Here is an 8225-nt window from a genome sequence, read left to right as displayed (position 1 = left end):
CACTGGTTCACTGGCGGTTTGGGTAGTGGAACGTAAAGACGTCTGTGTTGCGTCGACAATAGGTTCGGAATGTGGGTATCCGAAGCCGGATCGCCACTTTTATAACCTCGCTCCACGCACACATACACTCCGCTCCGATCGTGTACCGATAGTGGGGTAAGCGTGAGAATGTGTACGTGTGCTCGGGTGAGTGTATAAAAGGCCGAAACATGGTGCGTTGCCCTATTGTTAATCGTGAACTCTTGAACAGTACGCATCGACATCGAAATGACTGGACGAGGCAAAGGAGGCAAAGGTCTGGGTAAAGGAGGAGCCAAGCGTCATCGCAAAGTGCTGCGCGACAACATCCAGGGCATCACCAAGCCGGCCATCCGTCGTCTGGCCCGCCGTGGAGGAGTGAAGCGTATCTCCGGTCTCATCTACGAAGAAACGCGTGGCGTGCTGAAAGTGTTCCTGGAGAATGTTATCCGCGATGCGGTCACCTATACCGAACACGCCAAGCGCAAAACCGTCACCGCGATGGATGTAGTGTACGCGCTGAAGCGTCAGGGTCGCACCCTGTACGGTTTCGGAGGTTAAACTCGCCAGCCAACGCACATTTTGCCCTCATCTCAACAAAACGGTCCTTATCAGGACCACACATTCTTTGCGTCAAAATTCTCTTTCCAATGATTCCAATCGCTATGAAGTCGAGCGTTTTTTGCTCTGCCAGCTTAGGTTCATCGGAGCTTCGCACTATCGTTTGTACCCGCCGTAATGGAATTCTACCTGTGGTTGCGAGTCGAATCCTTCGCTTCGTCGGTCTACGGGGTAAAAATGTCACGGTGTAAAAATGTCCAAAACGCGTCACGCAGAAGCCACGCAGAAGCCAGGTAGAAGAAGAAGCAATGAGCATCGTGTCGATCCTCGTGAACGGTGTACAGGACACCCATTGTCCATAGTATGTTGAACGCGCTACAGATCCACAATGTTGCGACGTTGTGTGCTCGATCGTGTTTGTGTGATGGTATTAGAAAACGAAAGTCAACTGTGCCGCCATGTTAATACAAAGCTAAGAAAAATCGACCGTTTTCAAAGCCAATTGTGAAGCATTTCACACAGCTACCAGTCTTTTTTAAGACTAACACTACATATTTTTGTACTTGAGCGTCTAGCTTAACTTACTGCATCCGAAAAATAGCAGAAAACGTTACTGAAATGCAGAAATAAATTTTGGCAGAAATTTTGACGTAAATATTGAAATAAAGTGGATTAAATATGCGCTCGTGCCCTCATGAGAAAGAGGATGCGCTCATGCCACCGAACGAGACGGAGCAAGGGATGAAATTCGCACTAATTTCGGTCATTGATAGGACACGCAAAGCAGCGTCAAAAATGTGCTGAAATTTTTGCTAACTTGCTAAAATTGGCACAATTTATGATCAAAAACATGAAACATATTATTCCACCAACATTTTGCCACGCGTATTCAAATCGAACGTCGTGTTTTTCTTTTCTTTCTCGCACGTAGTAGTGTGCGCGTATTTTACCCACCTCGAGTCAGAAATTATCAGGAAATGCGATCGCAAACGATGATCGGTACCGTTATTTGGAAAAATCACCAAAAAAGAGGATGGCTTGGTGCCACCGAACGAGGGCGCAAGTGCGAGCGAGACGGAGCATGGGATGAAATTCGCACTAATTTCGAACACTGACAGGGACACTCAAAAAGGAGCGCACGGTGTCTAGCGCCGTGTGTCGCCGGCTCGTTTTAAGCAGCGCCAAAAATGTGATGAAATTCTTTCAATTACATTTTTGCTAACTTGCCTAAATTGGCACATTTTATAATCAAAAACATGAAACACACAATTCCACCAACACTCGATATCGGAAGGTCGGAATGGCTACTAGATGCCACGAGTATTGAAATAGAATGCGGCGTTTTTTTTCTTACACCTAATATTGGGTGCGTTTGTGCATACTCAGCTCGAGCCAAAAATTATCGGAAAATGTTACAAAACCAGTGCGCAAATTAATAGATATGAAGTGGATTAAATATGTTTTTCAAAAGGCAAGTTCGCCTCTTACTGCCCTGGTACGTGTATAATTCCACCAACATTTTGCCACGCGTATTCAAATCGAACGTCGTGTTTTTCTTTTCTTTCTCGCACGTAGTAGTGTGCGCGTTTTTTACCCAACTCGAGCCAGAAATTATCAGCAAATGCAATGGCTACCGGGATCGGTACCGTTATTTGGAAAAATCACCGAAAAAGAGGATGGCTTGGTGCCACCGAACGAGGGCGCAAGTGCGAGCGAGACGGAGCATGGGATGAAATTCGCACTAATTTCGAACACTGACAGGGACACTCAAAAAGGAGCGCACGGTGTCTAGCGCCGTGTGTCGCCGGCTCGTTTTAAGCAGCGCCAAAAATGTGATGAAATTCTTTCAATTACATTTTTGCTAACTTGCCTAAATTGGCACATTTTATAATCAAAAACATGAAACACACAATTCCACCAACACTCGATATCGGAAGGTCGGAATGGCTACTAGATGCCACGAGTATTGAAATAGAATGCGGCGTTTTTTTTCTTACACCTAATATTGGGTGCGTTTGTGCATACTCAGCTCGAGCCAAAAATTATCGGAAAATGTTACAAAACCAGTGCGCAAATTAATAGATATGAAGTGGATTAAATATGTTTTTCAAAAGGCAAGTTCGCCTCTTACTGCCCTGGTACGTGTATAATTCCACCAACATTTTGCCACGCGTATTCAAATCGAACGTCGTGTTTTTCTTTTCTTTCTCGCACGTAGTAGTGTGCGCGTTTTTTACCCAACTCGAGCCAGAAATTATCAGGAAATGCGATCGCAAACGATGATCGGTACCGTTATTTGAAAAAATCACCAAAAAAGAGGATGGCTTGGTGCCAACGAGTGCGAGCGAGACGGAGCACGGGATGAAATTCGCAGCAACGTCGGTCGCTGACAGCACACACAAAGGAGCACACGCTTCGTCCGTGTGTCGCCGGCTCGTTTTAGGCAGCGTCAAAAATGTGATGAAATATTTGCACCTACGGTTTTCAATAACTTGCAAAATATGTTCCTTTTTTCAAGGGCTCACAGGGAATATAGCATAAAACCTACGTTTTCGTACACTGTACATGCACACGAACATACTTAAATTTTTGCAAATTTGCTACCTAACTTCCTTTCCCTGTTCGTATGGTGCGTACATCACACGCAAAAGGATTAAACCTTTAGTAGTTTAGTTGCAAAATATTGCATAATTATCAGATTTGACGTCATACAATTGCCCGGCTTTGGGACAACCGGTGTATTTGCATCATGCGATTGTATGCGTAGCGAGGAAGAACAGAGATAGCAACGCTCGCTCGGATAGTAGTAGTAGTAGTAGTAGTTCGGAGAGAAAATACTCTCGCCACATTCGTTCGGATACTACATTATATTAGAAGCCGAATGTCCCGCGCTCGGCACAGTCTTCGACTAGCAGCCTGATGGAACGGTTGGTCCGCGCGTCACGGTAGTGCGAATTTAGTAGTGTGTGTAAAAGTGGTGTGATACAAGTGGTGTTGAGCAGGGGGGGTCATTTTCAAAATGGCGCCAGCTCATTTCGTCGTCCTTCCAGAAGCAGCATGAGCTCATGTCGAGCAAAAGTGTGCGACGCGACAGTTAATCCTGCGCAGGGTTATTCGTTGGGTTTAGTACATCGGGTAGAGGAATTCTCCGCGGATTCGTACTAAAAAAAATATTTTTCTTTAAAACAACTGTGCTTTCTGCTGGTGAAATGCGCGTGTGCGTGTGTGAAAGAAAGGACCATGGACTGCGTTAATCGCGACGGTGCTTCGCTCGGTGCGTCGGACAGCGAAATCCTCCGCGGATTCGCACTAAAAACTACTGTTTTTATAAACATAGTTGTTGTTGTTGTTGTTGCTGCTGCTGCTGGTGCAATGCGTGTGTGTGAAAAGCTTCGTAGGACCATGGACTGACCCGATTGCGGCGGTACGTCGGTCGGACGGGTGAAATGCGCGTGTGCCTGTGTGTAAGGACAATGGACTGCGTTAATCGCGACGGTGCTTCGCTCGGTGCGACGGACAGCGAAATCCTCCGCGGATTCGCACTAAAAACTACTGTTTTTATAAACATAGTTGTTGTTGTTGTTGTTGCTGCTGCTGCTGGTGCAATGCGTGTGTGTGAAAAGCTTCGTAGGACCATGGACTGACCCGATTGCGGCGGTACGTCGCTCGGACGGGTGAAATGTGCGTGTGCCTGTGTGTAAGGACAATGGACTGCGTTAATCGCGACGGTGCTTCGCTCGGTGCGTCGGACAGCGAAATCCTCCGCGGATTCGCACTAAAAACTACTGTTTTTATAAACATAGTTGTTGTTGTTGTTGTTGCTGCTGCTGCTGGTGCAATGCGTGTGTGTGAAAAGCTTCGTAGGACCATGGACTGACCCGATTGCGGCGGTACGTCGCTCGGACGGGTGAAATGTGCGTGTGCCTGTGTGTAAGGACAATGGACTGCGTTAATCGCGACGGTGCTTCGCTCGGTGCGTCGGACAGCGAAATCCTCCGCGGATTCGCACTAAAAACTACTGTTTTTATAAACATAGTTGTTGTTGTTGTTGTTGCTGCTGCTGCTGGTGCAATGCGTGTGTGTGAAAAGCTTCGTAGGACCATGGACTGACCCGATTGCGGCGGTACGTCGCTCGGACGGGTGAAATGTGCGTGTGCCTGTGTGTAAGGACAATGGACTGCGTTAATCGCGACGGTGCTTCGCTCGGTGCGTCGGACAGCGAAATCCTCCGCGGATTCGCACTAAAAACTACTGTTTTTATAAACATAGTTGTTGTTGTTGTTGTTGCTGCTGCTGCTGGTGCAATGCGTGTGTGTGAAAAGCTTCGTAGGACCATGGACTGACCCGATTGCGGCGGTACGTCGCTCGGACGGGTGAAATGTGCGTGTGCCTGTGTGTAAGGACAATGGACTGCGTTAATCGCGACGGTGCTTCGCTCGGTGCGTCGGACAGCGAAATCCTCCGCGGATTCGCACTAAAAACTACTGTTTTTATAAACATAGTTGTTGTTGTTGTTGTTGCTGCTGCTGCTGGTGCAATGCGTGTGTGTGAAAAGCTTCGTAGGACCATGGACTGACCCGATTGCGGCGGTACGTCGCTCGGACGGGTGAAATGTGCGTGTGCCTGTGTGTAAGGACAATGGACTGCGTTAATCGCGACGGTGCTTCGCTCGGTGCGTCGGACAGCGAAATCCTCCGCGGATTCGCACTAAAAACTACTGTTTTTATAAACATAGTTGTTGTTGTTGTTGTTGCTGCTGCTGCTGGTGCAATGCGTGTGTGTGAAAAGCTTCGTAGGACCATGGACTGACCCGATTGCGGCGGTACGTCGCTCGGACGGGTGAAATGTGCGTGTGCCTGTGTGTAAGGACAATGGACTGCGTTAATCGCGACGGTGCTTCGCTCGGTGCGTCGGACAGCGAAATCCTCCGCGGATTCGCACTAAAAACTACTGTTTTTATAAACATAGTTGTTGTTGTTGTTGTTGCTGCTGCTGCTGGTGCAATGCGTGTGTGTGAAAAGCTTCGTAGGACCATGGACTGACCCGATTGCGGCGGTACGTCGCTCGGACGGGTGAAATGTGCGTGTGCCTGTGTGTAAGGACAATGGACTGCGTTAATCGCGACGGTGCTTCGCTCGGTGCGTCGGACAGCGAAATCCTCCGCGGATTCGCACTAAAAACTACTGTTTTTATAAACATAGTTGTTGTTGTTGTTGTTGCTGCTGCTGCTGGTGCAATGCGTGTGTGTGAAAAGCTTCGTAGGACCATGGACTGACCCGATTGCGGCGGTACGTCGCTCGGACGGGTGAAATGTGCGTGTGCCTGTGTGTAAGGACAATGGACTGCGTTAATCGCGACGGTGCTTCGCTCGGTGCGTCGGACAGCGAAATCCTCCGCGGATTCGCACTAAAAACTACTGTTTTTATAAACATAGTTGTTGTTGTTGTTGTTGCTGCTGCTGCTGGTGCAATGCGTGTGTGTGAAAAGCTTCGTAGGACCATGGACTGACCCGATTGCGGCGGTACGTCGCTCGGACGGGTGAAATGTGCGTGTGCCTGTGTGTAAGGACAATGGACTGCGTTAATCGCGACGGTGCTTCGCTCGGTGCGTCGGACAGCGAAATCCTCCGCGGATTCGCACTAAAAACTACTGTTTTTATAAACATAGTTGTTGTTGTTGTTGTTGCTGCTGCTGCTGGTGCAATGCGTGTGTGTGAAAAGCTTCGTAGGACCATGGACTGACCCGATTGCGGCGGTACGTCGCTCGGACGGGTGAAATGTGCGTGTGCCTGTGTGTAAGGACAATGGACTGCGTTAATCGCGACGGTGCTTCGCTCGGTGCGTCGGACAGCGAAATCCTCCGCGGATTCGCACTAAAAACTACTGTTTTTATAAACATAGTTGTTGTTGTTGTTGTTGCTGCTGCTGCTGGTGCAATGCGTGTGTGTGAAAAGCTTCGTAGGACCATGGACTGACCCGATTGCGGCGGTACGTCGCTCGGACGGGTGAAATGTGCGTGTGCCTGTGTGTAAGGACAATGGACTGCGTTAATCGCGACGGTGCTTCGCTCGGTGCGTCGGACAGCGAAATCCTCCGCGGATTCGCACTAAAAACTACTGTTTTTATAAACATAGTTGTTGTTGTTGTTGTTGCTGCTGCTGCTGGTGCAATGCGTGTGTGTGAAAAGCTTCGTAGGACCATGGACTGACCCGATTGCGGCGGTACGTCGCTCGGACGGGTGAAATGTGCGTGTGCCTGTGTGTAAGGACAATGGACTGCGTTAATCGCGACGGTGCTTCGCTCGGTGCGTCGGACAGCGAAATCCTCCGCGGATTCGCACTAAAAACTACTGTTTTTATAAACATAGTTGTTGTTGTTGTTGTTGCTGCTGCTGCTGGTGCAATGCGTGTGTGTGAAAAGCTTCGTAGGACCATGGACTGACCCGATTGCGGCGGTACGTCGCTCGGACGGGTGAAATGTGCGTGTGCCTGTGTGTAAGGACAATGGACTGCGTTAATCGCGACGGTGCTTCGCTCGGTGCGTCGGACAGCGAAATCCTCCGCGGATTCGCACTAAAAACTACTGTTTTTATAAACATAGTTGTTGTTGTTGTTGTTGCTGCTGCTGCTGGTGCAATGCGTGTGTGTGAAAAGCTTCGTAGGACCATGGACTGACCCGATTGCGGCGGTACGTCGCTCGGACGGGTGAAATGTGCGTGTGCCTGTGTGTAAGGACAATGGACTGCGTTAATCGCGACGGTGCTTCGCTCGGTGCGTCGGACAGCGAAATCCTCCGCGGATTCGCACTAAAAACTACTGTTTTTATAAACATAGTTGTTGTTGTTGTTGTTGCTGCTGCTGCTGGTGCAATGCGTGTGTGTGAAAAGCTTCGTAGGACCATGGACTGACCCGATTGCGGCGGTACGTCGCTCGGACGGGTGAAATGTGCGTGTGCCTGTGTGTAAGGACAATGGACTGCGTTAATCGCGACGGTGCTTCGCTCGGTGCGTCGGACAGCGAAATCCTCCGCGGATTCGCACTAAAAACTACTGTTTTTATAAACATAGTTGTTGTTGTTGTTGTTGCTGCTGCTGCTGGTGCAATGCGTGTGTGTGAAAAGCTTCGTAGGACCATGGACTGACCCGATTGCGGCGGTACGTCGCTCGGACGGGTGAAATGTGCGTGTGCCTGTGTGTAAGGACAATGGACTGCGTTAATCGCGACGGTGCTTCGCTCGGTGCGTCGGACAGCGAAATCCTCCGCGGATTCGCACTAAAAACTACTGTTTTTATAAACATAGTTGTTGTTGTTGTTGTTGCTGCTGCTGCTGGTGCAATGCGTGTGTGTGAAAAGCTTCGTAGGACCATGGACTGACCCGATTGCGGCGGTACGTCGCTCGGACGGGTGAAATGTGCGTGTGCCTGTGTGTAAGGACAATGGACTGCGTTAATCGCGACGGTGCTTCGCTCGGTGCGTCGGACAGCGAAATCCTCCGCGGATTCGCACTAAAAACTACTGTTTTTATAAACATAGTTGTTGTTGTTGTTGTTGCTGCTGCTGCTGGTGCAATGCGTGTGTGTGAAAAGCTTCGTAGGACCATGGACTGACCCGATTGCGGCGGTACGTCGCTCGGACGGGTGAAATGTGC

This window comes from Anopheles marshallii, chromosome 2, assembly GCF_943734725.1.
Source record: "Anopheles marshallii chromosome 2, idAnoMarsDA_429_01, whole genome shotgun sequence".
NCBI classification, from domain to species: Eukaryota; Metazoa; Arthropoda; class Insecta; order Diptera; family Culicidae; genus Anopheles; species Anopheles marshallii.
Note: the sequence above shows the minus strand (reverse complement) of the source record.